Source organism: Ovis aries, chromosome 20 (assembly GCF_016772045.2).
Source record: "Ovis aries strain OAR_USU_Benz2616 breed Rambouillet chromosome 20, ARS-UI_Ramb_v3.0, whole genome shotgun sequence".
NCBI lineage: Eukaryota > Metazoa > Chordata > Mammalia > Artiodactyla > Bovidae > Ovis > Ovis aries.
Window position 1 is genome coordinate 12,091,026 of NC_056073.1, and position 15,877 is coordinate 12,106,902.

The following is a 15,877-nucleotide window of genomic DNA, read 5'->3' on the forward strand; positions in this document are numbered from 1 at the left end:
ACTCTGAAAATACTAGAAACCAATGAATTGTATGCTTTAAATAAGTGAGTTGTATGGCATAGGAATTGTACTGCCATAAAGTCCAGCAGGGCACTACCCCAGGGGATCTCCAAGGGACCAGGGAGCCGGCTGACCTCATGCCGTGGCCTCAGGAAGGAACACGTTCTTGGTATGAATTCATCCTTTGGGCAGCAGTGCTGGGGAGGGAACTTCAACCTGACGGGCCTTGGGCCAACTGGGAGCAGATGCCCTCACGTGGAGGAGCGGGCCTCCCACAGTACCCAGGAGATGCTGGGTGACTCTCGTGTGATTCACTGAGGAAGCACCACTGGGCAGACAGGTGGGTTCCGCACAGAGCTCAGCGAGCAAGCGTGAGCCTTGGCCCTGACCCAGCACGGCTGGGGTGGCGGGAGCCTCACGTCCTGCGCAGGAGGGACGGTTGGGCATGAGCTGGGGCAGCAGGGGCAGCCCCCCTCAGAGCAGGGTCTGCAGAGGGGACTTCCCTGGCGCACACGGGAAGTCTTTGTTCCAGTGTGTAACGACCATATCCTCCTGGGATCCCTGCTCCCTGTCCTGGGCTCTCTGCAGAGCAGAATCACACTCTCTGCAGTGGGGTCTTCAGTCTGGGGAACACACATCTACTTTCCAAGAAGCATGCTGGCTTCTTGGGAATCAATTCCTAGATCCTCAAATTTTGTATTTTCCAAAACTGCCTGAGAAGTGACTGAATCCTGACACCTTCGCCCACATCCTGAGAGGAAAGCACAGCCCTGAGCTGCCCTGCTGGGTGCCACTGGGGCATGCCAAGCCCTGGGTGAGCACGCACCCCCACCGGAAGTGAGGACCCTGGCGGCCCCTGGTCCCCAAGCGGGGGAAGCGTGGCCTGGGGGAGATGTTCTGAATTTAGAACTGAACTGTATATATGACTCATGTAATTCTTCTAAGCGTAACTGGAATTTTTCCAGAATTATGAAGACATTCTCAGAATACACTGGCTAAAACCCATGAATGATTCCACAATTATTTTCAGATTTGGTGTCCCTTAATTCAATGAGTTGGTTAAAATCTATCTTAGTAAATCATGTCATCAACTATGTATTCCTAATAATTAGTCATCATCTTCCACCTTTTAAAATGTTTATTTTTTCCTTTATCATATTAACACAAATAATTATATTTAAACTTATGAACAAATGTTTTACTTAAAATGTTCAAAAAATTATACTTTTTTCCCCAAAGCTCTTTTAGGGGATATGCAGACAGAAGAACTGTACAAAGAAAGTCTTAATGACTAGAATAACCATGATGGTGTGGTCACTCACCTAGGGCCAGACATCCTGGAGTGGGAAGTCAAGTAGGCCTTAGGAAGCATCACTATGAACAAAGCTAGTGGAGGTGATGGAATTCCAGCTGAACTGTTTCAAATCTTAAAAAGATGATGCTGTTCAAGTCCTGCACTCAATATGCCAGCAAATTCAGAAAACTCAGCAGTGGCCACAAGATTGGAAAAGGTCAATTTTCATTCCAATCCAAAAGAAGGGCAATGCCAAAAAATGTTCAAAGTACTGCACAATTGCACTCATTTCACAAGCTAGCAAGGTAATGCTCAAAATCCTTCAAGCTAGGCTTCAACAATATGTGAACCAAGAACGTCCAGATGTACAAGATGGATTGAGAAAAGGCAGAGGAACCAGAGGTCAAACTGCCAACATCCACTGGATCATAGAAAAAGCAAGGGAATTCCAGAAAACCATCTGCTTTACTGACTATGCTAAAGCCTTTGACTGTGTGGATCACAATAAACTGTGGGAAATTCTTCAAGAGATGGGAATACCAGACCACCTTACCTGCCTCCTGAGAAATCTGTGTGCTGGTCAAGAAGCAACAGTCAGAACCGGATGTGGAACAATGAACTGATTCCAAACTGGGAAAGGAGTACATCAGGGCTGTATATTGTCACCCTGCTTATTTAACTTATATGCAGAATACATCCTACAAAATGCCGGGCTGGATGAATCATAAGCTGGAATCCAGGTCGCTGGGAGAAATATCAATAACTTCAGACATGCAAATGACACCACCCTTAGAGCAGAAAGTGAAGAACTGAAGAGCTTCTTGATGGAAGGTGAAAGAGGAAAGTGGAAAAGCTGGCTTAAAACTCAACATTAAAAACTAAGATCATGGCATCTGGTCCCATCACTTCATGGCAAATAGAAGGGGAAAAAATGGAAACAGTGAGGTACTTTATTTTCTTGGACTCCAAAATCACTGTGGACAGTGATTGCCACTGTGAAATTAAAAGATGCTTGCTCCTTGTGAGAAAAGCTATGACAAACTTAGTGTATTAAAAAGCAGAGATATCACTTTGCCAATAAAGGTCCATATAGTCAAAATTGTGGTTTCTCCAGTAGTCATGTGTGGATGTGAGAGTTGGGCCATTAAGAAGGCTGAGCACCAAAGAATTAATGCTTTCAAACTGCGGTGCTGGAGAAGACTCTTGAGAGTCCCTTGCACAGCAAGGAGATCAAACCAGTCAACTGAAAAGGAAATCAGTCCTGAATGTTCACTGGGAGGACTGATGATGATGCTCCAATACTTTGGCCACCTGATACGAAGAGCTGACTCTCTGGAAAAGACTGTGATGCTGGGAAAGGTTGAGGGCAGGAGAAGAGGGCAACAAAGGATGAGATGGTTGGATGGCATCATCATCTCAATGGACAGGAGTTTCAGAAAACTCTGGGAGATAGTGAAGGACAGGGAAGCCTGACATGCTGCAGCCCATGGGGTTGCAAAGAGTGGACACAACGGAGCAACAACAATAAAAACAACTTGTTTGAAGGCCACTGCTCACAGAACTTAGGAGAATAAGCCCTCAGGAGAGCCCTTTTAAAAGGTGACAAGCAGGAGCCCCTGGCAGCCAAGTGGTTACGGCTCCACACTGTCACTGCTGAGGGTGCAAGTGTGATCCCTGGTCAAGGAACTAAGATCCTGCAAGCCATGTGGCTGCCCCCTCCCACCCCACCACAATCTACAGGCAGATCCGCAGCAACATGGATCTAGAGATTAACAGCCTAAGTAAAGCAAGCCAGGAAGAGAGGGATACCACATGGTATCCCTTACATGTGGAATCCAAAATATACAAATCAACATATCTATGAAACAAAACCAGACTCAGAGAGAACAGACTTGTGGCTGCCTAGGGAGGAGAGGAGAGGCAGGGGTGGGAAGGGCTGAGAGTTCTGGGTGAGCAGGTGCAAAGAGCAGAGCAGATACACAGCAAGGTGCTACTCTACAGCGCGGAGCTGTATTCAGCATCTGACAAACCACAATGGAAAAGGATATGAGAAAATGAATATATATACATATGTATACAACTGGAGTCATTCTCCTGTTCATAAGAAATTAACACAACATTGCAAATCAACTGTACCTCAATAAAATTAAAACAAAACCGAAGTTAACAGACTTGGAGGGAAGGCAAGAACACTATAGGGTTAGACGTGTTCCGGGCAAGGGGAATAATAATGGGTAAAGACGCTGGGGAGAAGACAGCCAGCCAAGTGATGTCTGAGAAGTTTCAAGCAGCCAACTGTGAGGAAAGGTGACAGTGTTGTGGGTGAGGCTCTGGAGCAGAAAGCTGGAGTGGGATTTAGGGGTGAGTGCCCGTTATGGAGGGGCCTGACGGCACCAGACAGCCTTGGAGACACTGGTGCGCTGGGCCAATAACAGGACAGGAGCTCAGGCTGAGGGAGCCAGAGGTCACCATGGCTGGGGAACCAGGAGACAGAAGACCTGCTGCTAGAACCACAGCATCCTGAACAAACGCCTGCAGGGCCTGGTTCTCACACCGTGCTACCGCACCCCGCGGATTTGCTCCCCTGGGTCTCCAGACTTCTAAAGCAGCCCAGGGTCCTAGATATAAGACGATGCGAGCTGTAGTCAAGCTGTCACAGATTTATAGAAGCATGTAACCAGCGTGCAGTGACTGCTTGGAAAGGACTGCCGGGTGCCTGGGCCTGTGTGGACAGCCGTGAGAGATGGCACAGACTCCCAGCCCTGGCCACCCCATGTTCCAAGGAGAGCTCAAGCCTCACTCTGCTTGAGCTGGGTGCACCCTTTCCTTCTGAGGGGCCTACTGGCTAGAGAGGAGCCACTGAACTTGGATCTGGCCCGCTTCCTGCGTCCTGGATAAAGGCTGGGCTGTAGAGGAGACGCACTGGAGTTCTGGGAGTAGGCAGGAAGCAGGCCAGGCTGGCCATGGGCCATCCTCCCTGAGGAAGGACCAGGCGGAGGAGACCGCAGGGGGCTCAGGGGTGCAGAGAGCTGGGGGTGGGGCTGCCCCTTCCGGGAGCTCTGTGACCTCACAGCTCAAGCACACGCACCGCGCGCGCACGCACCGCGCGCGCACGCACCGCGCGCGCACGCACCGCACACACGCACCGCGTACACGCACCGCGCGTACACGCACCACCGCGCACACACGCACCACCGCGCACACACGCACCACCGCGCACACACGCACCACCGCGCACACGCACCACGCACACACACGCACCGCGCGCACACGCACCGCGCGCACACGCACCGCGCGCACACGCACCGCGCACACACGCACCACCGCGCACACACGCACCACCGCGCACACGCACCACGCACACACACGCACCGTGCACACACACACTGTGCACACACGCACTATGCACACACGCACCGTGCACACACACCGTGCACACACGCACCACGCACACACGCACCACGCACACACGCACCACGCACACACGCACCACGTGCAGACACACATCCACAGTGCACGCATACACGTGCACTCTCCTGCAGAATCAGGTTCACAGAGAAGACAGATGTAATATCAACCGGGGAATTATACTTAAAATATAAATTCCGCGCTTACCTCCCTGCATCACTATTTTTTTCCATATTCCCACTTCGATTCATTTGTCTACCACTGTTTCAAGTCCTGCCTCTCAGACTCTAGCGTGGGACTGACTGGGCCGGGCTCTCTGTGCAGCAGAGCCTGCTTCTTCTCACCGTGAGCCCCCACCTCTCTCTAGAGCTCAGGCTGGGGCTGACTCCTGTGGACCCCTGTGGCCGTAGCTGCCCGGGATCAGCGCCCAGTTCTCTCCTTCCTTTTTCTTTCTCCCCTTTTTTTCCCCTGAGCAAATCTACCGACCTGGGCCCGCTGGCAGGTGCTTACCTGTCAGCAGCCTGATGGGAGGGCCTTTTCAGGGGATTTAAAAACTGTCTATAGGGCCACTGGCTCTTACCTGAGCTACCTGGGGTCGCTCTGAAAATCCTCTTCTAAGTAGCAACTATTAATCTACTCTCCATCAGCTCCACATTCTTCTAGCTTCTGAAGTGACAGAACCATTTCCTAGTGGGTAACTGACAAGTCTCTTGCTTTATGAGCAAAGACACGATGGAGCCGTGGAGATGACCCCCCAGAACACACCTCTGCTTCCGTAACACCCCCGCCCCATCAGTGGGTCCTCTCTCAGACCTCCCTGCAAGCGAACACACATCCTTCTGCTTCTCAACACAACCGAGTCTTCCCCGGTGCCCGTGGCCCCGCCGCTCTGAACGGGCTTTGCGATGCCGCCCGGTTCTGACGCGAGCCGCGCGTGCCGCACCCCGCTCCCCGCAGGAGGCGTCCCCCTGGCGGCACCCCCAGGCTGCCCGGCGCTGCCCGGCCGTCGCCAGCCCCAGGCGGCGGGCTTTCCCTCCGCGCCCTCGCGGCCTCCCTTCGGTCTCTCCGCTCCTGGGCTGCCTGCGGGGCTGGGGCTCCTCCTCCCGCCCGCGCCCTGAGCTGTCAGTTCCCGTCCGACTCAAGGACCCAGGCGTGGCTCTCCCTTCTCCCGCTCAGGGCCTCACACAGGAATCAACAAATCAGTAAAAACTCTGAAGTGAAAAGTAAAGAAGCCCGCGGCGGCCGCTGCCTGCCTGGCCGCCACCTGAGGAAGGGACCCGTGGGCGGCACTGGCTTGGGGGCGCCGGCGCGAGAAGCCGGGAGGACGGTCTAGAGCCTCTCTCTACCTGCGAGACGGGACTGTCTCTAGCCCACCCACCTACCTGTTCTGAAAGAGTAATGCAAATGGCTGTCATTCCCAACATACCCAATGGGGCCGGTTCAGCGTCTGGTGGCGGCTCCCGGGAATCAGGCCCACTCGTTTCCCTGACCGCGCGGAGCTCAGTGCAGGCTCTGCCCTGAGTCGGGGAACCGGAGCCCCCGAGGCCTGCCTGGCGGAGTCTCCACAGCGACCATGAGGAACCAGGGCCGGTCAGAGCTGCGCTTCAGGCTGTGACCCTGGAGTCCCAGGGTGTCACCAAGGGACCAACTAACTCTGATGCGGGCTCCTGAGCATCTCCAGCACCCAGTGGGCTCTGCCAACTCTTAGGCAACACACAAGAAACAGCTATACAGTCACAAACTCTGTGGGGAAGAGTCCAAGTGCAAAGGGTGTTTTACAAACAGAAAGACGCGTGCAGCGGTAGAGGGGGCAGCGGGGACGGAGCCAGCGGGCTCACGGCAGCGAGTGGGGTGGGATCGGCACCCCCAGGTGCCAGGCTAGGGGGCGGGGGGTGCTGGACACCGGGGATGGTTGGGACCCAAATGGGAGAGGGGTCCACGGGGCTCAGGAGGTCCGAGTGCACGCACGCGGTCACCCCGAACTGAGGCATCTCCTGTACCCCTCCGGTGAGTCCTGGCCCCTGGGAGGGCGCACCCCACACTGACTGAGGACAGGCTCTGACCATGCAGGGAGCCAGGAGGGTGTGGGGCGGGGCAGGCCTCCAGAGCTGGGCCTGGAAGGATGAGGCAGGTCTGGTCAGAGGGGTCCCCTGTGGGCGCCCCAGCCCCACGTGATGGCACAGGAAGGGAGCCGAGGAGGTGGGCTGCAGTGACGGTGGAGCAAGAGGCTGTGCCTCAGAGGGCTTGCTGGGGGTCTGGCCTGGACCCGGGCGGGCAGCCAGGGCCTCTGAACAGAGGAGATGCTTAAACACTTAAGTGCTGCTTCAATTAAAAATATCACAAAAGGAATATGTTTGTGGTGACAAATAATACAAGGGTCTGAAGAAAGCAAGCAGATGACAGCAAACCCTTAAACTTGAAATCCTCTGAGGTAGAACACAGCAATGTGGGACAATCAGGAAAGAAGCATTTTAAAAGGATACACTACAGCACCTGGTTAACAGGCTTGGTAAGACTGACAGAGAACCCCCTTGGGAAGACAGAGGCTGGGGACCCCTGGGAGAACAGAAGCTAGGGACCCCCCCAGGAAGACAGAGGCTGGAGACCCCCCCGGGGGACAGAGGCTGGGTAACCCTGGGAGGACAGAGGCTGGGGACCCCCGCAAGGGGGACAGAGGCTGGGGACTCCCCTGGGGGGACAGGGCTGGGTGGCCCCCCGGGAGGAAAGAGGCTGGGGACCCCCCTAGGAGGACAGAGGCTGGAGTCCCCCGGGAGGACCGTGGTGCCCCCAGGCTCCCGAGCACCAGACCTGGACGTCTTTCCACGGCTCGTTTTTCAAGCCTCAGTGACCTCACTGAGCACGAACGCTGGCCAGGCCACGCAGCCCCCGCTGTCAGGACTCCACGCAGAGGGACGCAGCCCAGGAGCAGGAGGGGGTGCACCCGGGGCGGGGTCACTCCTGCTCCTGTGCCCTGTGGGTCCCAGGACAGCTCCTCCCTCAGACAACGGGGCAGCGAGTGAGCAGGAAGACACAACCTGTGCGTGTGACCCTGCCTGAAGGTCAGGAGGAAGGTGTGCAAAACCCAGCCTCGCAGCCGGGGCGGGAGTGGCCCTGGGCAGAAGGCACAGGGAGGACATCCAGATGAAGGCCTGGGCTTCACCGCCCGCCTCTGTACAATGTGCTGGCTCAGCGGTCTCAGTCAATAATTCAACCCACCAGCCTTGAGCCCGCACGGCAACGGTGGGAAGCCGACACCCAGGCCAGGCCTGGACGCCACAGAGGCGGTAAGCGTCGCAGTGTCCACACTCACTGCCACCGTCTGGCTCAAGGCCGGGGCTCTTCCCTCAGGACCCCAGGCACCAGCAGCAGAGGTGTGCCAGTGGGCACATGGGGACGCTGCGCTCTCCTCACACAGACACTGCAGGGTCTCTGTTGCCCGGAGGAGTTGTCAGTGCTGCGAGGGACCTGTCCCGCCATACCTGGGGCCTTCCTCTCAGAGGAACAGCCAGGTCCTGAGTGTCTTTTCACTCAGAAGCTGTGTGATTCCATTTCTTTCCTCTGAACCTTCTCCAGACTGCGACCCCCGCCCTTGGAAAAGCTGTGACAAAGTGAATGAGGCGCAGAGCTGTGCTCGGATTTATGCAGAACCATTATCCCCGTCGCCCAGTCACCCTCCCTCCCCTTTTCAGGAGTCAGGCCTCCCATTAGCAGTTTGATGGCTGCTGCTCACGAAGGGGCACCTTTGCTAAAGCAGCTTGGAGGCCTCTGGATCTGTCCCCCGGGAGAAGCTGGTTAATCTGGAATGTAGTCGTGTGTATGAGGCTGACACAGCCCGAGTCACCATCCGCGTGTCCTTTTTTGTGGCTGCTGTTTATTACCTCTTTCCTGTCCTCTCTGGGAGCTGTAATTCTCGACATGCTGCAGACAGTCTGGGGTCCTCTTTTCTCCGGGAGCCCTGGAGAGGCTGCACACGTACATGTGGTCCCTCCTTGGTGAACCAGGGAATTCCTTTGTTGGCCACTCTTTGCTGCTTTTCATTACAGTGATTCCCCAAGCACTCTGTTCAACATGTCTTCAAGGTGGGGTGTTTTTTTTTTTTGAGACATTTTAACAAACGCCATTTCCCCTGATATTTTTAAAAATTTTTAATATTTATTTGGCTGTACTGAGTCTTTGGTGCTGTGCATGGACTTTCTGTAGTTATGGCGCACAGGGCTCCTCGCTGCAGCTTCTCTTCTGTGGGCTGCGGGAGCTGGAGAGCAGGCTCAGCAGTCGTGGCTCGCGTGCCTAGTTGCTCTGCAGCAGGTGGAATCTTCCTGGACCAGGGACTGAACCTCTGTCCCCTAAACTGGCAGGTGGATTCTTACCCACTGTTCCCCTGGGGAGGTCCCCAAGGCTTTTAAAAGCAGAGAGAGGCCTCTGTTAATTTTCCGAAGTTGGCCTAAGAGCCCACTGTGAACTGTAGCAGAAATCAGGAAAATTTAATAAATGTTGATCAATGACTCTACCTTGCTTTTCAGGCTTCTCTTGAGTAATTTTCACAGACTTCTTTCATACCAACCAATACAAATAGGATTTCTGAGCCAAGCTTTCAACTTACATTTACGAGGTGACGTATCTTTATAAGTAGACACCTACCTCTCAATGCTGTCTGCCCGTAAGTCAGACACAGAGATCTGCCTTCTGAATTACACACCCTGAAGACTTCCTCTCTCCTTTCGCAACGTGTGTATGGCAGCATGGCACACACTCAGTGCTCAGCAAACCCTACTGAGCTTGGTGATGCTGACAATTACATCTTCTTACACTTGTCTCAGGAACAGAAGTTCCAAGTCTGTCTAGACTATAGAGATGTTTTATCTTTGTTCCCTTAAAAATGAAGACCAAGTATTTCCAATAAAACATGGCACTTTAAAATCAGAGTATCATGTATGTACATCTGAACAGCCCAAAACATGGTTTTCAGTTAGACCAGTTATAGCAAGATATTTCTTGCTATATTTCTCCCATTTCATAGCAAGATATTTCCAGGTTGTGAGCAACAACTTTTTAGCATTGCTTTGGGGTGATAGGATACCGAATAGTTTTGCACGAGTATTTATTCCTACTAGGCATGAGAGTAAGCTTCTTGATGACACTGCTTCTATATGGCAATGGCTTTTTTTAACTTTCCAATGTCACTTTGCCATCTTCCCATAAGCCCAGGCACTCACAAGTATCTGGAACTCTACTGCCTGGAAGGTTCTGGAGAAAAGCCTTTCCAAAACACGTCACCTCTGGCAGCCCTGGAATTCCTGACCTCTGGTTTTCCTGTGTGCGTACTCCAGAGCTCCCAGGAGAGAGATTCTTTCTCTTAATTAATCTGGGAAACTAAGGCAAAAAAGGAGAAATGCTCTAGTTCCCGGGGGAACTGGCAGACACGGCCTTACTGGGGCCCTCCACTCTCCCCTAGGAGCTGCTCTAGAGGCCCTACCGCCCAGGGTAGTTGTTCACTTCATCCAGATGTGTCTGCTCTGTCTTGAAGAGCGCCGGCTCCATGGAGATCTCAGGCCTGACTCCTCACCACTGGCTCCGCAGCAAGGCATGGCTAGACGTCATGCTCACGACCTGGGGTCTTCGTCCGTCTCGCCGCCCAGTGGCCCCCAGCTGCCCCTGCTCAGGCACTGTGGGCACCCTCCCAGGCCGGGCCTTTGGAGCTGAACTGCTCCACTGCAACGGCCATAAGGCTTGTGGAGCGTTTGCAACAATGACGCGCTCACTGTTGTGTCACTTTCCTTTGTTTTCCCAATAAAATCTTTCCTAAAAGACATTTAAATATAAAGATGTCTATGAAAGGTCTTGTATAATTGTACTATAAATTAAGTATTTTTCTGATTTTTTTTTTTCTGTCTCACTGGGAAGGACCCTTTAAGATCTAGTCCACTCTCCTTATTTTAAAGACAAGTGTCCTGAGAGCCAGGGAGGTGAGGTGATATTTCCAGGTGATATTGCCCCCCAAGCTGGTTGGGGGCAAGGCTGGCACCAACGCTGAGGTCTCCTGGTTCACACTGGAAAAGGGACCCCCTTCTTTCCTTCCCATTTCTCTCCCCTCCTGGGCTCATCCCCACCTCCCTGCCCTGTGTGTTGAGGCTGTTTCTCAGATGACATCCTTTGGCGGATGCTGCCTGGGAGGGAATCCTCGAGGGAGTGACCAGAACTGGGGGGCAGGGCCTGAGAAATAATTGTCACCAGCGTCACTGACTTGATGGACTTGGGTTTGAGTAGGCTCCGGGAGTTCATGATGGACAGGGAAGACTGGCATGCTGCAGTCCATAAGGTCACAAAGAGTTGGACACAATTGAGCGACTGAACTGAATTGTCACCAGGCCAGGAGGGAGCCTTTTTTTTTTTAAAAAAAAAAACAAAAACAGAATCTGTTTCCTTCTTTTTGTTTTTTTCTTCACTAGAGCCACATGTTGCTATGGGAACAAGGATGGCACTGGGAGCCCACAGCCACTCACGGGCCCGACAGAGCCTGTAAATAAATTCTGCCTCACTCCAGGCTCGGCGCTGACTGGTCCTGGAGGGCAGCTCAAGCAGCCACTTACAGACTCTCCACCCTGCGGGTGTCGGCAGTGTGGACCCTCCTGCAGCTGGTTCCCAGGGGCCGGGAGGAATCTGCACCCTCCACCCTCCCAAAGCCTCCACTGCACAGCCTTAGCACTGTCTGCCCATCCAGGGCCGTGCCCACCTGCTGCCGCTGCCTCTGCCCAACTGCAGGAGCTCAGGCTTCTGCACTTCACATCACCCCCGCCCCCAGCCCAGGTTCAGGTGCTCTTCCTGTGGGTTGACTTCTGTCAGGTGGTGAAGCTACAGCCCCTCTAGGGAAGGGCCCTTGCCTGGGTTTCTCTCCTGGTTCGAGCCCAGGCTGCACAAAGCTTGCCCACAGGAACCACCTGCTCACCAACATCTGATCTGATGGCCTAGCCAGGGCAGAGCTGGGCTCTTTTCTGTGGCTTTACTGTTTATTGGGTTGGCCAGAAAGTTCCTTCAGGTTTTTATGTAAAAATACAAGACATTTTGCATTTTCACCAAGAACTTTAGTGAACATGTTCACTGTTTTGTTCCACTACCTTCTGCCATTTTTCAGGCAACTTCTTAATTCCACCTTCCCAAAACTTTTAATCTTTTTGAGCAAAGAATTGTTTCAGGTATCTTTTACAGTCTTCTAGGGAACTGAAACTTTTCCATTAAGAGAATTTTATAAAGGGCAAAATAAATAGAAATCTGGTATGTACAGTGGATGTTCCAGCCAAGGACGCTCCAGTCAATGAGTTTTTGCCTGTTCATTAAAGAGACTTGCGGTTTGCTTGTCCTGATGGAAGATAATGTGTTTCCTATTGACTACTTCTGGACGTCTTTCATTGAGTGCTGGTTTCAGTTGGTCTAACTGGGAGCTGTATCTGTTGGAATTAACTGTTTAATTATGAGCTTCTTTTCTGGAAGGGGCTCACAACAGAGGACTCCCTTCCAATCCCAACATATGCATAACTTCACCTTCTTTGGATGAAGACCGGCCTTTGGTTGGCAGTGGTTCATTTCATTTGCCCATAAGCTCTTCTGTTCCACATTATTGTACAGTATCCACTTTTCACCGCCTGTCACAATTTGTTTTAAAAACAAAATGTTTTCATTACGTTAAAATAGAGAATCACATGCGGAAATAAGGTCAAGACAGTTTTTTTCACTTAACTTATGCGGAACCCAAACATCAAAGCGAGGAATATAACCAAACTGGTGCAAATGATTTTCAATGCTTGATTTGGATATTTTGAGTATGCCAGCTATCTCTCGTGGCATAACATTGACTGTTCTCAATTAATGTCTCAATTTGATTGCTGTCAACTTCAACGGGTCTACTTGACCATGGAGCATCATCCAGCGAGAAACTTCACAAGCCACGTCTGGCACATCTGTTGAGTCACAGCGCCTTCTCCACACACTGCAAAAATCTTCTCTCATGCTTCAGCTGTCTTTTTACCTTTCTTGAAATAATAGAGCATAATATGCCAAAAACGTTGCTTTTTTCTTTCATCTTCAATATTAAAATGCTTACACAAAAATGGTTATACAATTTTGATAAACTTTTTAAAATGCACGCTGATATGACAGCTGTCACAATAATATCTAACCAAACTGTTTTGAATGAAGTGAAAGGCAAATAAGCACTACTAAAGTCATGGGGAAGCTGAATGAGCTTTTTTGGCCAACCCAACATTATACCTTTTTGGGAGACAGAGCACCCTGGATGTTAAGAGCCAAACTGCCTGAATTCAAACTCTTACAAATCACTTAACATTGTTCAGCTTTGGTTTCTTCATCAATTTATCCCTTTTGCTTAAAACAGAACATTTTTTACTGTGAAAACTATGCACTAAAAGATGCATAAAATTCAAATGTACAGCTTGTTGAATAACTATATAGTGAACTCCAGCTATGTAAACCGCACGCAGGTCAAGAACCAGAAACACTGCCAGCACTGTATGGTCCCTTCCTGATCTGAGCCCCTGCCCTGCTATTAAAACCACAGCCTGCCTTTAATAACAATCACTTCTTTTCTGTGTGCACATCCTTAGATGTCATAGCTTAGTTTCTGACATCTGTACGAATGTTACCCCACTACACGGATTCTTCTGTGCTGGCTTCTATCTTTGGATACGCTGCGATGTTCATCCCCATGGACTGCGGGGATGAGAAGTTGTTTCACTGAACCTTTTCCCTTATTTGGCTGCCTGATGGGGAGAGGGAGCGATGGATGGACAGACTGAATCATTCATCCGCTCACTCAGGAAGCAGGTACTCTGTGCACACACGTGCCGGGCCCAAGTTAGGGCCGGGACATAGGAAAAAAATTACCACACAGACTCTTTCCTCAGCTACATAAATTCAACACATAACTGGAGCCCTGAGAGCTGCCTACAGACTGTCCACCTCGTTCTCACTCTCTGTTACTGACTCGGCAAAGGCTTTCTTTCCTGTGGGTTCTTGTGAGCAGGACCTTGGTCGTTCCATACTGCAGAAAGGAAGCTTTTCCTATAAATCCTTTCTAGCCTGTGGGGCTGCTATGCCCCTGAGGTCTCTACCTCCTGAAAAATCACTCCACAACCTTCTCTCCAACCAGCCTTCATCAAAGTCAAAATAAGAAATGGGCATAAGTGAAACAGGCATAAGAAGAAACAGGCTGGCAGACAGACAGCCTCCTTAAGGACGAAGCAGTGTGCCTTTGCTGCTTTTCTGCGGCGCCCAGCTGAATGCAAATGAAAGGTTTGCGAGAGACACTGCGTCAGAACCAGCCCGGCTGCTGCATGGGTATGAGTGGAAAGTTCAGATTCGTCAGGATGTTTGTGGTCCTGCCCATAAGGCCGTTTCTAACCTCCTGCGGGCAGGAGAGCCACGTCTGCCTCCCAAGTAGCTCAGAGTCAGGCAGCAGTCAAGGCAGCTGGGCTGGAAGGACCACACAGCTGCACTGGCGACTAGACCAGTAGAAAGGGGTGAAGGAAAAAGCCAGGGAGACCTTTTCGGCTCTAGGCACCAGGGGGAATCAGATGAATGAAAATAACTGAAGGAGAGCAGGCTGGGGGACTCGTTGACAGACAAACCGACATGTGCCTGCTGTCTAGTGCTGAGCGTTGAGAGGACAGGAAAGCCGCCTCCAAGTGGCAGAGGGAGGGGCGCGTCCAGGGGCAGAACCAAGGAGGAGGGGCAGGATTCCCTGGTGGGCAATGAAAGGAAAAAGGTTCTGAGAAGTTGAGATAGACGACAAGGAAATGCTGAGCAGACAAGGAGCAGGAGGTCACTGGAGCCAAGTGGTGCTGTCTTCGGCAGGTAAACATTAAGGGAATTTATTGACAGAAGTCGTAAATGTAGCTAAAAAATTAAATGAATTCATTGCCTGGTGCTCACAAAGGAAGATGAGAGACAGATGCCAGCAGCAGACATGTGTTTCCCAAAGGAGAGGTGTGAAATGCTGAGGAAACCAGGAGCGTGCCTGGACAGGTGATCAGGAAATCTGAATGCCTGCAGCCTGCCTGGTGGCCATCACCCGAGAGCTGGCCCTGGTGGAGGCGTCGGGGTTGGGGTTGGGGTGGGGGCGGGAATCAGCTGCGGCCAGATGTTGAGCCTAGTGCGGAGAAGCCGGGCTAACTAGAGCAACACAGACACGTGGCCACGTCGGGCAAGAAATCCCCGAGTACTTTAGCTCTGGACCCATTCTGTTGCCACATCCCCGGAGTTGCCAGCAGGTACAGCCACATACACGCGCCACCTTCCCACCTTCTGCCCAGACAGCCTGCCCTCCTGCCGAATGCTCTTCAACTCACAGAGGTGCTAAGCCGCACTTCCCCGCCTGGCTCTGCTCTGACACCCTCTCCGCACAGGGCAGTGCCTGCAGCAAACAGTTTTACCTGGAAGAACTGGCATGCTTCTTTCCCTGTCTGCATACACCATCTTACCTCTCATGATAGAAACCAACTCCACCTATACTTCTTGAAATTCACACAGTCTGTGGGCTGCTAACATTCACTATCTAAAGAGAAACAGGTCCTGGCTCTGAGTCAATGCAGGCTACTGATGCGCCTTGGCAGATAAGCCAGGACAGACTAAAGAATCCTGGCCTGCCTTCCACCCTGTCCTCCACTGTAAGGAAGAGGCGCCCTGACCCCTGTCTTCTCATGGCGTGGTTCTGGCTACATGGGACTCGGGACCAGGCTTGTCCTGGACCCCTGCTTGCTTTCCCTACTGGCTGTGCCATCAAAGTCCCCCGAGGAGTCCTGACCGACCCTCCCCAGTCACCCTCCTTCCCTCACTCCTCTGACTCTGCACACATTCCAGCCCATCTCCAAGGAGGGGGATATGACGCCCAATACCGGTATGCTGCAATAAAGAGCGTTCTCTTTGAGGCCGTGCTACATTCCTGATACTCCGTGAAATCAACTCTTGTGCCTTCTTGTTTGCTCTGAGAATGACACAGTTTATGGATCTTGCCTTATGATCCCGGTCATTGTTTATTTTATGATTTGAGATGTTCCCAGGTTGGCAACACCACACTGAGGTTTTTCTTCCTGATCAATAACTCACTCGATAAAGCAGCTGAGCAAGTTGCTCATCAGCCAGATATAACGGGGTCACCACTTAAAT

The 15,877-nt window shown here is 51.9% G+C and overlaps 1 protein-coding gene across 6 annotated transcripts in view; it reads right to left on the bottom strand.

The window, feature by feature from the left end:
- BTBD9 (BTB domain containing 9) overlaps positions 1 to 15,877 on the bottom strand; it is a 414,784-nt gene that overhangs the window by 6,585 nt on the left and 392,322 nt on the right. The gene's annotated exons all lie outside the window — the stretch shown is intronic.